Source organism: Ornithorhynchus anatinus, chromosome 6 (assembly GCF_004115215.2).
Source record: "Ornithorhynchus anatinus isolate Pmale09 chromosome 6, mOrnAna1.pri.v4, whole genome shotgun sequence".
Classification (NCBI taxonomy): Eukaryota; Metazoa; Chordata; class Mammalia; order Monotremata; family Ornithorhynchidae; genus Ornithorhynchus; species Ornithorhynchus anatinus.
Window position 1 is genome coordinate 21,516,168 of NC_041733.1, and position 15,945 is coordinate 21,532,112.

Consider the following 15,945-nt stretch of genomic DNA (forward strand, 5'->3'; position numbering starts at 1 on the left):
AGGTCAAACAGACAGGATTTGGTGAGAGTGAATGTATGGGTAAAATGAGAAAGATGAGTCGGGTATAACGCCAAGCTTACGGACTTGTGAGACGGAGGATGGTGTGGGGGGTGGAGAGCCGTACCCCTAAATACCCCACAGCCCCACTCAGGGCTTGCTTCCCATCCTCCCGCCACCTCAGGGAGGCTCATTCTGGCAACGACTCCGGGGATTGAGGAGGCCCGTCCTACCGAGGCTGAAGAGATCATCATAGTCCTCACCGGAGCCGAACAAGCGAGCAAGCAATCGATCAGTGGTATTCATAGAGCGCTTCCTGTGTGCGGAGCACTGGACTAAGCACTTGGGAGAGGATGATGCAACAGAGTTAGGAGACGTGGTTTTTGCCCACAGAGAGCTTAAGGTCAATGGCGGGGGGACAGAGAAGATGAAAAAGGGGAAGAGGAGAGTAGGTTTGCCGGATGTGGGGGTGGGTCCTAGGAGAAGGGGGGATTAGAGGACCAGATGAGGGTTCCCTTTGGGGAGACAAGTGGGGGAAGGGGTTACCAAGGCTTCTCAGAGATTGCAATACAGGGATCGCAACCACTGACTCTACAAGACTTACCAGTTCTGTGACTTTAGGCAAGTCACTTAGCTTCTCCGGGCCTCAGTTACCTCACCTGTAAAATGGGGATTAAGACTCTGAGCCCCATGTGGGACAACCTGATTACCTGGCACCTACCCCAGGGCTTAGAACAGTGCTTGGCACATAGTAAGCACCTAACAAATACCATCATCATAGTTATTATTATTTTTCCATTCAATAAACAGTATTTATTGAGCGTTTACTTTATGCAGAACGCCATACTCCCAAGGTCCTAGTGCAGGGCTCTGCACACAGCAAACAATCAATACATAGAGCACTAGAAGCAATGAGGCTTAATGGTTAGAGCACGGGCCAGGAAGTCAGAAGGATCCCGGTTCTAACCCCAGCTCCACCACCTGTCTGCTGTATGACCTTGGGCAAATCACTTGACTTCTTTTGAAGAATGGGGATTAAGACCGTGAATCCCATGTGGGACACGGACTGGATCCAACTTGATTAGATTTAATCTACCCCAGTGCTTAGAACAGTGCCTGGCACATAGTGAGTGCTTAACGAATACCATTTTAAAAAAACCAGTCCATACCGTTCATCGATGGGTTAGGCCCGGGTTGCTGGTAGGGCCAAATTGTCAGTGTCTCGGGAGGAATTAGGAGACTCACCTCGAAGACCGTCATCTCCTCCAGCAGCACATCCCCTAAAGCTTTTCTCTCCTCTTCCTGGATCATCCCTTTTTGTACCTTGCCAGAGTCTGAGACAAGAATAATAATGAGTAATATTTGTTAAGCACTTACCCCTGTCCTAAGGGCTGGGGTAGATTACCTAAGAAATGGAGTAGATTTAAGTTATCTAAGTGGCACATAGTAAGTGCTTCAGAAATAACATAATTATTACACAATAAAAATCAATCCAGACACAGTCCCTGTCCCACCAGGAACTCCCAGTCTAGAGGGGAGGGAACACAGATCTTGTATTCTCATTTTACAGAGGAGGAAACTGAGGCACAGAGAAGCAAAGTGATTTGTCCAAGGTTGCACAGCAGGCAAGGGGAGGAGTCAGGATTTGAACCCAAGCCTCCAGTGCTCTGGTCCCTAGGCAACACTGCAAAAACAGCCCCTGAAGCCTCAGCTTGACCAATTCTAGGAGCTCAGAGATGCCGAGAAGCCTTAGTCCTCTGTCCTAGGAGCGCGTGGCCTAGTAAAAATAACACGGGCCTGGGAATTAGAGGACCTGGGTTTGTATCCTGGCTCTGCCAGTTGCCTGCTGCGTGACCTTAGGTGAGTCACTTAAATTCCCTCATAGGTTAAAAAGGGATTAAATCTTACACCCTTTTACTTGGCTGTGTGACCTTAGGCGAGTCACTTAATTTCTCTGTGCCTCAGTTACTACATCTGTCAAATAGGGATAACCGTGAGCCCCACGTGGGACAACCTGATTACTCTATATACCACAGCACTTAGAACAGTGCTTGGTACATAGTAAGCACTTAACAAATACAAATTATTATTATTAACCTGTGAGCTCCATGTGGGGCAGGGACTGTGTCCAACCTGATTATTTTGCATCTACGCCAGCACTTAGTACAGTGAAGCAGTGTGACCTAGTGGAAAGAGTCCAGGCCTAGGAGTCAGAAGATCTGCCATGTGTTTGCTGTGTGACCTTGGGCATGTCATTTAACTTCTCTATGCCTCAGTTACCTCATCCATAAAATGGAGTTTAGATCCTACTATCTCCCACTTAGACTGTGAGCATCACGTGGGACCGGAACCTATTTAGCTCATATCTACCCCAGAGTTTAGAACAGTGATTGGAACGTAGTTAGCATTTAAGAAGTATTATCATTATTATATTATTAACAATAGTAATAATAATAATACTACAGTGCTTGGCACAGAGTAAGCCCTTAACAAGTACCATAATAATTATTGCTGCAGGCCCACCCTGGGCTAGAGTCACGTTCCTTATGTCACAGACGCCCCCCTTGAACCTCTCCCCCCACCAACCCTGCTGTCTCCCAGCCTCAGTGATTTCTACCCCTCCCTCCACCGAGTCACCGCCTTTCCCCTCTCCAGGCACTGACTCTCAACAGACCCAGCTCACTCAGAGAGTCTGTGAAGGACTGTGGCTCTAAAGACATCAGGCTGCGGCCCTAAAAAAGTTAGGCTGCGGGCAGGTGGGACTGAACTGCTTTCGGGGCTGGTCGGGCCGTCGTTCAGTCAGAGATGGGTATGAGCTGAGGGTGGGGATCGGGCTGGCCCATCTGGGACTCCTGCCTCTGGGCTGGCCCAGACTATCGTGAGTAGCAGCATGGCCTAGTGGCTAGAATAATAATAATAATGTTGGTATTTGTTAAGCGCTTACTATGTGCCAAGCACTGTTCTAAGGGCTGGGGGAGATACAAGGTCATCACGTTGTCCCACGCGGGGCTCAGTCTTAATCCCCATTTTCCAGATGAGGTCACTGAGGCACAGAGAAGTTAAGTGACTTGCCCAAAGTCACACAGCTAAGTGGGCAGACCCAGGATTAGAACCCATGACCTCGGACTCCCAAGCCCGGGCTTCTTCCACTGAGCCACGCTGGCCTGGGAGTCAGAAGGACCTGGGTTCTAGTGCCGGCTCCGCTACTTGCCTGTTGTGTGACCTTGGGCAGGTCACTTCACTTCTCTGTGCCTCAGTTATCTCATTTGTCAAATGGCGATGAAGACTGTGAGCCCCACATGGGATGTGGACTGAGGCCAACCTGATTACCTCGTATATACCTAAGCACTTAGAACACTGCCGGGCACATAGTAAGAGCTTAACAAATACCCTTAAAAAAAAAAAGGTCAGCCAATGCCCTGTAAACTACCAGCTTCTGTCCTGGCGTCACTCGAGTCTGCCATCCCTTGGGTCTCTGGACCGCCCTCAGGCAGACCGGGGGCTCTGCCAACCCGGAGTGATGGATGCAGGAGCAGGACCCCCACGCTCCCAGCTGCCCCCAAGTCCCACCTTAGGTTTCTAGCCACTAACCTTGTCGTGCGCGCCATGGTCGATGAAGACGCACACCGGATTGAAGGTGCCCGTCCCGCACGCCACACACTGGGTTAGGTTGAACAGCTGGATGACATGGATGTCGTTGAAGCGGCCATCCTGGAGTCGAGGACAGGGGAAAAGTGCCTCCCCTCCGCCTCCGAGGACCAGGCAGTGGAGGGGATGACCGGGACCCGCTGCCCAGCCTCCCTGGGGGGAAACCTCACCCTGCCCCATCCCAGCCATCGACGGGGTGGACGGGCAGGTGGCTTTGTAGGCGTCGCTTGGAGCAAGCAAGGGCACAGGGGAAACGGGGTGTTAAATAATGCTCGACGGAGGGTGTTACTCCAGTCTTCCACCTGTCCCGGCACGGCTGCTGAGGAAAATGTCACCCACCTGTAACCAGAACTCCACAAGTGGGCCTGATTGATGCAGGGGCTAATGGGGCTTCCGGCCAGGGGCCTTGGATTAAGCGAGGAAGGGCGGGGGTCTCCCCATCACTCCCCTTCCTCCCCACCCGACTTGGCTTTCGGAAGAGCAGACTACAAGGCAAAGGGTGGAGGGAGGAGGAGAAGCTCATCGGGCAGCACCGGTCGGTCTTGGGGGGGTGATGTCACTACGAATGACATCATCTGCACCGTGGGTCACGTGAGGGGACCCCTCCGGACCGTCACGATCGGGACCCGGGCTTCAGTTAATGTAGCCCTGCCCCTCACTCACATCCGCACTCAATCGCATCAGCTCTCTTCTTCCCCTGCGATGCTGGCCGGTGGATCTAGGCAGCAGCAGAAGGGTGATACCATTATCAATCAGTGGTATTTACTGAGTGCAGAACACTGGACTAAGTGCTTGGGAGAATACAACAGAGTTAGTAGACATGGGGCCTGTCCACAATGAGCGTTATAGGGGACCCACGCCATCCCATCTCCACACGATTTAGCTGGCTTCGAAGCCTCCACCCCATCGACTCTCCATAACTCTCCCCGCCTTGCCGCCCCTTACGACGTATGACTTTCCGCGTACGTTCTGCGTATCGGTTGACACCAGATAATCCCGTGCTCCCACGATAATCCGATTACAGTTTTCCGCATCCTGGAACAAGAGGCGGGAGTCGCCGGTCTCACAGGGCAGGTCCGAGAACTTTCTAATGGTGCTTGTTGCCGTCGGTTCTAAGGGTACCAGGGCAGGGAGGTCAGAGAGCGGGTGTTCCCATTCCCCTCTCTCTTCCGCCTTCCCCGTGGCCTCGACCGCGAGACTCCTTTCCGGAGGAGGTAGGAATGACTTTCAGGTGCCAGGAGACTGGGGGGAAGCTGAGGAAGCGGAAACTGCTCCCTCTTTAGAGCCCTGCTCCTGCCCACTGCCTGCTCTTGGCCAAAGCTGGGAGGAACCTCCACCTCGTGTATTTACCACCCTCTCCTGCAGGCTCTGTCGACGGATTGGAAGGCTGGCGTGTGGGAAAACCAGAGCTGAAACCAGAGTGTCATTTATTGAGGGCTCACTGGGTGCCAAGCGCCGTATTAATAATAATAATAATAATGTTGGTATCTGTTAAGCGCTATGTGCAGAGCACCGTTCTAAGAGCTGAAGTAGATAAGGGTAATTAGGTCCACGTGAGGCTCACAGTTAATCCCCATTTTAGAGATGAGGTAACTGAGGCCCAGAGAAATGAACTGACTTGCCCACAGTCACACAGCTGACAAGTGGCAGAGCTGGGATTCGAACCCATGACCTCTGACTCCCAAGCCCGGGCTCTTTCCACTGAACCAAGATGCTACTAAGCGCTTGGGAGAATACAATAGAGTTGGGAGGCAAGATCCCTGCCCTCAAGTAGCTTACAGTCTAACAAAGGAGAAGCAATCTGGGCTGCAAACTTCTACGGAGGGCCTGGGGTGGTCAGGGACTGGTATAGAGGGAGGAATCAGTCAGTCAGTTGTATTTATTGAGCGCTTAAGAGTAACATATAACAGACACAGTCCCTGCCCACAACGAACTTACAATCTAGAGGGAAACAAACGAGAGCAGACAAGGGGCCAGCAGAGAGGGCTGCTGCGATGTCTGAGGCTGCAGCTTTGGGTGTGGATGTGCTCTCCCAAGCGCTTAGTACTGTGCTCCACACACAGTAAGCGCTCAATAAATACGATTGAATGAAAGAATGAATGAATGGATGGATGGATGTGAGCCCGTTGTTGGGTTGGGATTGACTCTGTTGTAGCCGAATTGTACTTTCCTAACGTTTGGTACAGGGCTCTGCACACAGTAAGCGCTCAATAAATACGACTGAATGAATGATGGATGTGCAGGGCCTCAGTCTCGGGGATTTCCTCACCGTCCCAAAGTCTCCACTCCTCCCTACCTCTCCTTGCTCCTCTCCCACTACAACCCAACCCACACCCTTCCCTCTAACATGGACTTACTTTTTTCACGGTACTTGTTAAGCGCTTACTCTGTACCGAGCACCGCACGAAGATACAAGATAATCGGGTTGGACACGATCCCTACCCCAAATAGGGCTCATGGCCTTATCCCCATTTTACGGATGAGGTAATTGAGGCCCAGAGAAGCTATGCGACGTCACACAGCAGACAGGTGGCGGAGTCAGGATGAGAACCCAGTCCACGCTCTATCCACTAGGCCACATTACTTCTCAAATCACTTACTGTGATTCGATCTCAACTCTCTTGCTGTTCTTCCCCTAGCTCCTGCCTGGGACTCCTATCCCTTTTATATTCAACCGTCACTCTCCCCATCTTCCAAGTTCTACCTAAATTACATCTCCTCCAGGAGACCTTCCTTGACTAGCCTCTCATCTCCCAACCCTATTTTGCCTTCCTACCGCATCACCTACGTGTACTCCTCAACATTTAGGGATTCCCCCAAGACCCACAGTACTTATGCTCATCTCTCTACACTTGGTTGCTTCCCCCTCTTAGATATATTTTAATGTCTCTTTTTCCTGCTAGATTGCAAGATCCTTGAAGGCAGGGAACGTGTCTACTTACTCTAGGGGACTCTCCCAAGGGCTTAGCACAGTGCCCTGCATAGCATCGGCATTCAATACATACCATCAAGTGGATCGATAATAGACTGCGGAGAGAAAAAAGTAATCCATTTTTTCCAGCTCTGCCACCCAACTCACCCAACTTCTCTGGGCCTCAGTTTCCTCATCTGTAAAAAAAGGGATTAAAATAGCTGTTCTCTTTCCGCCCTAGACAGTGAGACCCAGGTGGGACAGGGATCGTGTCCGTTCCGTTTGAATCGTATCTATCCCCTTGATTGTATTTATCGTGATTACGTTGTCTTGTTTTTGTCCGTCTGTCTCCCCCATTTAGACTGTGACCCCATCAATGGGCAGGGATTGTCTCTATCTGTTGCCGAATTGTACATTCCAAGCGCTTAGTACAGTGCTCTGCACATAATAAGTGCTCAATAAATAGTACTGAATGAATGAATACCCCAGCGCTTAGCTCAGGGTTGGGCATATAGTAAATGCTTAATAAATGCCACAGTTATTATGATAAGATCTTAGCATCCCCAATTATTCATAATATGCAACATTATTAATATCATAACATAATAAAATTGATGAACATTAATTATCATTCATTAATAAATGGATTATAATAATAACCCTTCTCTTCATTTTGTTTGTATGGCTCCATTTTTTGATCTTGGTCACGGTGGCTAAGGTAGAAGAGAATCAGACCGGGGAACGATTCACCAACCAAAAGAGGAAAGAAAGTGAGACCCCGGAGACATAACTTTGGTTTAGTAAGGCGAGCCAATAGAGCTCCTCCATCCTGTTTCCTGACTGACACCCTTAGATTCCGCCTCAGTGGAGGGAGGAGACCGTTCGGTCTAAGCCAAAAGCTGACAGCTATTGGGCCGGGCCACAGACCGGCCGGGCCCGGCCTAGACACCCCGCGCGTCCTCGGTTTGGGCGGGTCCAGCGGCCTCGACCCCAAAGCGAGGTCATCCACACGTGAGGCTTGACTCCATCTGGGCTTTTGACCTAGCCGGGCTGGACAGAGTCCCGGATTTTGACCCAGACAGGAATCTGGTTCCAGCTTTAACAGCCAACTTTAGCTTATTGAGAATCAAATCCATCACACACCCCTTCTCCTCCACGGTCATCCCGACTCTGGTTTGACCCACCTCACCTGTCCCACCCCAGCCCTGACCCAGTTGCTGCCCGACTCCAAGTAGCCTAGGGAAAAGGGAGGGGTTGAGGAAACGAGGGGGGTGTCGGCGGTGGGGGGAAGGCCTGACGGAGCAGACAGGGAAGGGACGAGGAGAGCACTTAGACTGTAAGCTCGTGTGGGCAGGGAATGTGTCTGTTATGTTGTACTCTCCCAAGCGCTTAGTACAGTGCTCTGCACACGATAAGCACTCAAATACAATTAACGGTCTGAGAGCACTGAGGAATTTCAGAGGAGCTCCCCGGGTTGCCCAGAAGTCCTGAATCCAGGGCAAAACTGGGCACAGAACCCCAGGCCCCTTTTCATTGCCCACCACATGCTTCTCGTCCACGACCTGCCTCTGGCCTGGAATTCCCTCCCTCTTTATATCCGACAGACAATTATTCTCCCCATCCTTCAGAGCCTAATCAGAAGCACATCTCCTCAAAGAGACCTTCCTACTGAGCCCTCATTTCCTCATCTCTTCTTCCTCTCCCTTCTGTATGACCCTTGATTTGAATTTGCACCCTTTATTCACTCCTCCCTCAGCCCCACGGCACCTACCTATATATCTGGCATTTGTTTACTTAGATTGTCTGTCTCCCCCTCTAAACTGTGAGCTTATTGTAGGCAGGGAACTAGTTTTACCAACTCTTTTGTACTGTGCTCTCCCAAGTGCTTACTCTGTACACAGCAAGCGCTCAACATAGTCACTTGATTGATTGAAAGAGAGCCCAAAAAGGTCTGACTGAAGACCTGGCCCTGCTCTGCCCTTGTTCGAGAATAATCAATGGCATTTATTAAGCTCAAGAATAAGAATAATTGATGGCATTTATCTTTCAGTGAGCCAAGCACCGTGCGAAATTCTGGGAAAGATGCAAGATATTCAGGTCAAGACACAGTCCCTCTATCCACAGGGGCCTTTCCCTTCACTGTTGGCAACATCCCCAGGCCCGCAACCTCGGCATTATCCACGATCCATCTCTCACCTTCAACCCACATGTTCAATCTGCCACCAGATCAATCGGCCCACGGTACTGAGCTCTTACTGGGTGCAGGACACTGTATCAAGTGCTCGGGAGAGTACAATTCAACAATAGTTGGGAGACGCGTTACCCGCCCACAAGGAGCTTGCAATCTGGAGGGGGAGCTTGGTCCGGGGATGACCTAAATCCAAATCCGGTAATCGAAATCTTAGCAGTTCCAACTTTAGAGCGTCTCCAGAATCTGCCCCTTCTTCTCCCCAAGAACTCTTTAGTCTGTAAGCTTGAGGAGGGACAGTTGATGATCTTGAATTCATTCAATCGTATTTATTGAGCTCTTACTGCGTGCAGAGCATCTACTGCGGTGTCGCACGGTGGCTGGCACAGAGTATATGGTTAATGAATACCAGTCATCCTCTTCCCCATCTCGACCACCGCATCAGCGTCCTTCCATGCCTCCACCATTTCCCTTCTCCGGTCCATACTTCACTCTGCTGTCCAGATTTTTCTAAAGCAATATACTGTGCACGACCCCGTTCTTCAAAAACCTCCAAAGGCTGCCCATCCCCCGTCGCATCAGGCAGAAACTCTTCACCACGGGCTTGAGACAGCAGGATCTAGGGGGAAAAAGTCCGGGCCCGGGAGACGGAGGACCCGGTCATGGCACATAGTAAGCCCTTAACAGATGCCATCCTTATTAATCCCAGCGCTGCTGTTTGCGACCTGTGGCAAGTCACAACTTCTATGTGCCTCAGTTTCCTCAACTGTGAAATGGGGATTCAATAACTGGTCTACCTCCTGCTTATAATAATAGTGATAGCATTCGTTAAGCGCTTACTACATGCAAAGCACTGTTCTAAGAGCTGGTGAGGATACAAGGTGATGAGGTTGTCCCACGTGGGGCTCCCAGTCTTAATCTCCATTTGACAGTTGAGGGAGAGCGAGACTGCTCTCTCTAAGGTCACCCATGACCTCCTTCTTGCCAAATCCAATGGCTCCTACTCCATTCTGATCCTCCTTGACCTCTCTGCTGCCTTTGACACTGTCGACCATCCCCTCCTCCTCCATACCTTATCTCACCTTGGCTTCACGGACTCTGTCCTCTCCTGGTTCTCCTCTTACCTCTCTGGCCGATCATTCTCGGTCTCCTACGCTGGAGCCTCCTCCCCCTCCCATCCTTTAACTGTTGGAGTTCCTCAAGGGTCAGTTCTTGGCCCTCTTCCGTTCTCCATTTACACTCACTCCCTCGGTGAACTCATCCGCTCTCACGGCTTTGACTACCATCTCTACGCAGATGACACGCAGATCTACATCTCCGCCCCTGTCCTCTCCCCCTCCCTTCGGGCTCGCATCTCCTCCTGCCTCCGGGACGTCTCCACCTGGATGTCGGCCCGCCACCTAAAACTCAACATGAGCGAGACTGAGCTCCTCATCTTCCCTCCCAAACCCGGTCCTCTCCCAGACTTCTCTATCACCGTGGATGGCACGACCATCCTTCCCGTCCCGCAGGCCCGCAATCTCGGTGTCATCCTTGACTCGTCCCTCTCGTTCACCCCACACATCCTATCCGTCACCAAGACCTGCCGGTTTCACCTCTACAATATCGCCAAGATCCGCCCTTTCCTCTCCACCCAAACGGCTACCTTACTATTACGGGCTCTCGTTATATCCCGGCTAGACTACTGTGTCAGCCTTCTCTCTGACCTCCCTTCCTCCTCTCTCGCCCCGCTCCGGTCTATTCTTCACTCCGCTGCCCGGCTCATCTTCCTGCAGAATCGATCTGGGCATGTCACTCCCCTTCTTAAACAACTCCAGTGGTTGCCTATCGACCTCCGCTCCAAACAAAAACTCCTCACTCTAGGCTTCAAGGCTCTCCATCACCTTGCCCCTTCCTACCTCTCCTCCCTTCTCTCTTTCTACCGCCCACCCCGCACGCTCCGCTCCTCCGCCGCCCACCTCCTCACCGTCCCTCGGTCTCGCCTATCCCGCCGTCGACCCCTGGGTCACGTCCTCCCGCGGTCCTGGAACGCCCTCCCTCCTCACCTCCGCCAAACCGATTCTCTTTCCCTCTTCAAAACCTTACTTAAAAATCACCTCCTCCAAGAGGCGTTCCCAGACTGAGCTCCTCTTCCCCCTCTACTCCCTCTGCCATCCCCCCTTTACCTCTCCGCAGCTTAAGCCTCATTTTCCCCTTTTCCCTCTGCTCCTCCACCTCTCCCTTCCCATCCCCACAGCACTGTACTCGTCCGCTCAACTGTATATATTTTCGTTACCCTATTTATTTTGTTAATGAATTGTACATCGCCTCGATTCTATTTAGTTGCCATCGGTTTTTACGAGATGTTCTTCCCCTTGACGCTGTTTAGTGCCATTGTTCTCGTCTGTCCGTCTCCCCCGATTAGACCGTAAGCCCGTCAAAGGGCAGGGACTGTCTCTATCTGTTGCCGACTTGTTCATCCCAAGCGCTTAGTACAGTGCTCTGCACATAGTAAGCGCTCAATAAATACTATTGAATGAAATACTATTGAACGAAGCACAGGGAAGCGAAATGACTTTCCCAAAGTCACACAGCTGACAAGCGGCAGAGCCGGGATTGGAACCCATGACCTCTGACTCCCCAGCCGTGTTCTTTCCACTGAGCCACGCTGCTTCTCTAAATAATAATAATAATAATGTTGGTATTTGTTAAGCGCTTACTATGTGCCGAGCACTGTTCTAAGCGCTGGGGTAGACACAAGGGAATCAGGTTGTCCCACGTGGGGCTCACAGTCTTCATCCCCATTTTACAGATGAGGTAACTGAGGCACCGAGAAGTGACAACTTTAGACTGCTCTAGAGAAGCACGCTGCTTAGACTGGGGCACCTAGGTGGGATAGAGACTGTGCCTAACCGGATTAAATAGCTCAGAACAGTGCTTGACACACAGTAAGCACTTAACAGATAATTAAGGCACTTAATCAGCTCTCTTCATCCTCCTTATCCTTCCCCTTCTCCCACAACCCAGTCTGCAAACCCCTCTAATACCAACCTACTCAACTGGGTCTCGCTCTCATATCTCTTATCATCGTTCCCCCTCGCTCGCGCCTCTTCTTCTTCTTGGAACTCCCTTCCTCCTTCACATCTGAGTGACCACTCATCTCCCTGCCTTCAAAGCCCTTCTGAAATTAGATTTTTAAAAAATGATATTTGCTAAGCACCTACTGAGAGGCAGCAGCAGGGTGTAGTGGGTAGATCACGGGCCTGGGAGTCCGAAGGTCATAGGTTCTAATCCCTGCTCCGCCACCTGTCTGCTTGGTGGCCTTGGGCAAGTCACAACTTCTCTGTGCCTCCCTTACCTCATTTGCAAAATTGGGATTAAGATTGCGAGCCCCATGCAAGGACTGTGTTAAATCTCATTAGCTTGGATCCAGCCCAGTGCTTAGTCCAGTGCCTGGCACATAGTTAAGCACCTAACAAATATCACAATTATTATTAGGTGCCAGACTCTGTACTAAGTGCTGGGATTGATACAAACTAATCACCTTGGACATAGTCCCTGTCCCACATAGAGCTCATATTCTTAATTTTACAGAGCGGATAACTGAGGCAAAAAGTGGAATGACTTGCTCAAGGTCGCACAGCAGACAAGTGGGGGAGCAGAGATTAGAACCCAGGTCCTTCTGAATCCCAGGTCTATGCTCTTTCCAGTAGATCGTGCTGTTTCCCTTCCTCCCAGAGACCTTCCCTGATCAAACTCATCTCCCCACTCTAGCCTCCCTCCCTACTACTTAATGGGCAGGGACTGTATCTGTTGCCGATTTGTACATTCCAAGAGCTTAGTACAGTGCTCTGCACATAGAAAGCGCTCAATAAATACTATCGAATGAATCTACACACTCGAATCTGTGCCCCTAAACCCTCAGCTACCCACATCACTTGGCTCTCCCAAAACACATACACATATCTTTATATACACCTCCTTCCCCTACCTGAAATACACTTTAATGTCTATCTCGCCGCCGACCCCCGCAGCCACATCCTACTTCTGGCCTGAAACACTCTCCCTCCAAATTATCAGATAACTGCATTCCCCCCGACTTCAAAGCTTCCTCCAAGAAGCCTTCCCTGACTCAGCCCTCCTCTCCCTGACTCGTTCATCCTCCCTCCCATCCCCGCAACACATACGTACATATCTATAATTTATTTATTTATGGATATTAATGTCTGTCTCCCCCTCTGGACCGTGAGCTGGTTGTGGGCAGGGAACGTGCCTGTTTGTCGTTGTACAAGTGCTTAGGACAGGGCTTTGCACACACTAAGTGCTCAATAAATATGATTGAATGATGAATGAATAGATCATAAGCGCCTTGAAGGCAGGGATCATGGCTACCGACTCTGGTGTACTCTCCCAAGCTTTTAGCACGAGCTTTTTGCACACAGGAAGGGCTCAACAAATACCACAGAGAAACAGATTGAGGAAATCGATCAACTGAGAAGCAGCATGGCCTCGTGGAAGGAGCAGGGGCCTGGGAGTCAGAGAACCTGGGCTCTAACCTCATCTCTGCCATTTATCTGTTGGGTGACCTTGAGCTTGTCACTTAATTTCTCCGTGCCTCAGTTCCCTCCTCTGCAAATTAGGGATTCAATACGTGTTCTCCCTCCTGCTTAGACTGCGAGCCCCATGAGGGACTTGCCTATCTTCTATCTACCACAGCGCTTAGTACAGCAGCGTGGCTTAGTGGAAAGAGCCCGGGCTTGGGAGTCAGAGTCATGGATTCTAATCCCGGCTCCGCCGCTTGTCATCTGTGACTTTGGGCAAGTCACTTCACTTCTCTGGGCCTCAGTTACCTCATCTGTAAAATAGGGATGAAGACTGGGAGCTCTACGTGGGACAACCTGATGACCTTGTATCTACCCCGGTGCTTAGAACGGTGCTTGGCACATAGTAAACGCTTACCAAATACCAACATTATTATTACAGGAAATACCACAATTGAGGGGCTCACAGTCTGAGGTAGGGAGAACAGGGACCTTAAGTTAAGTGATTTGCCCAAGGTCACCCAGCAGGCAAGTTGCCAAGCCAACAGTAGAACCCGGATCTCCTGACTCCCAGGCTGGCGTTTGTTCCATTTGCCCTGCCTATCCTGCCTCCGTCCCAGCTGTTTATCAGCGTGGCTTAGTGGAAAGAGCCAGGGCTTGGGAGTCAGAGGACACGGGTTCGAATTCCGGCTCTGCCACTTGACTGCCGTGCTCGGGCAAGTCGCTTAAACTTCTCTGGGCCTCAGTTCCCTCATCTGTAAAATGGGGATTAAAGCTGTGAGCCCCACTGGGACAACCTGATGACCTTGTATCCACCCCAGCGCTTAGAACAGTGCTCGGCACATAGTAAGCACTTAACAGATACTATTATTATTCAGGGGTTCCTTGCCCATATTGGCTCACCTCTGCCCTGTGGCCTCTCAATCTGCCCTAAGGCCATGCCTACCGTCAACACTCGAGGCTCCGCTTCTCTCTGCAGTTCTTGCCCCACCGACAGCACTCCACGGGTTGGGAGAGGAAGGGAGAAGACTCTTCCTTCGCATGATTTCTCTACCACCGCATCACGTCCCGGTCCGCCCCCCCACCTAGTCCCCACCCTTCCGGTCTCACTCTCTTACAGGTTTTACTGGTTTTTTTCCTCTCCCGCTCTTTCCAGATGTACCCGAGCTGCTTCTGGGACCAGTGTCCCGAGTCTCCCGATGTTGTCATCATCCTGGGGACAGCAGGTGGAAGATGGAGAGACGTAGAAGAGCTGGGCTCCCCGGCTCAGCTCTCCACAGGGAGGCTCTCTGGGCAGCCCGGCCTCTCTTAAAGGGAGACCCAGAGAGCAGAGAGTAAGCAGGGGGTCTGGTTACCCACTGGGATGGGCTCCCCTCCCAGCCAGGAAACCCAAAGACACCGCCTCCCAGCCCGGCTTGCGGGGTCCAGGGAGACAAAGTGCCCGGGATCCCCCATTAGGAACCCGAAGGCATCGAGCCGTGATTCCCTCTCCCGATCACTTGCGAGGGCAGTGGGGGAAGAGGCGAATGGAGAGAGGGGCTGATGGAAGCTGGGTGGGGAGGCCCCGGCTCTTTGGTCCCCTCCCCACCCAGATCTGCAGGGGCTGCCAGATGCCATCTCCTGCCTGAGCTGGGGGTCTCAAGCCGAAGCTGGGCCGTAGGCAAGAGACCTCCAGGAAGGGAAAAGGGGAGTTAAGCTCTCAGCAGTTGAGCGCTGCCCGGGCTGCAGGGAATCTTCTTGCCAGACACTGATCTTCTTGGTCCGTACAGGACCCTGACCCGGGAGAGACACCGGCAGGCTCTCGGTAAAACCACCGGGGAAAAGCTTTCCTCTAACGTGACACGTCACATTCTTCTTGTCTCCGTGCTCGGTGCCAACGGGAATGCCGCCGGTCGGCTGAGTTTGGGTGGAGGTTCGGCAGCGAGCCCCCCACCCTTCCTCTCCCCAGACCGATGGGTGCAGACCTTCCTCCGGGGGCCCCCGCCGTGGGCCAGAGTGACGATGTGGTCAGACTCCACAAAGTCCCCAGGAAGAGTCTTCTTTCCCTGAGGGACCATCTGCTTGTGCAGCCAATGATGCCTACTGGACGGCTGGACAGTTATAAAGTCTTCTGCCTGTCTCAGGTGGTGGGTGGGTGGGTCCCCCTCAACCTGGCCCGCCAATCCTATTGGAAACAGAACCACTGACGCAGAAACTAGGGCGGCGAGACTCAGGGCGGGGCTTCCTCTGGGTGTTCTGTGGCGGAAAGCCAAAAACAGGAGCCTGGAGTAGCATGGGAAGAGCGGAGAATGGAGCACTGGCCTCTGTGCCCAGGGCAGGGGCTCCCCTCTTATTCAACCCCATATTCCAAATTCCCACTCTGCCTCGGGGGCTGGTTTCTGGGGAGGCCCCGGATTTCCAGAATCCTCTCTTCCCCCACTGGACTGCTCAGATCGAAGAGGGTGCGGCTGAGGAGAGGAGGGGATGGAGGGAACCCTCCCATCCCCAGGAATCAAGGCTCCCAATAGCACCATGTAAACCTCCATCTATAATGTATTTTAATATCTTTCGCCCCCTCTAGACTGTAAGTTCCTTGTGGGCGGGGATCGGGTCTACCACCGCTCTCGTGCCGTACTTTCCCGAGCAGTGCTCTGCATGCAGTTAAACGCTGAAGAAATACCAGGGACCGACTGATCTCGGCC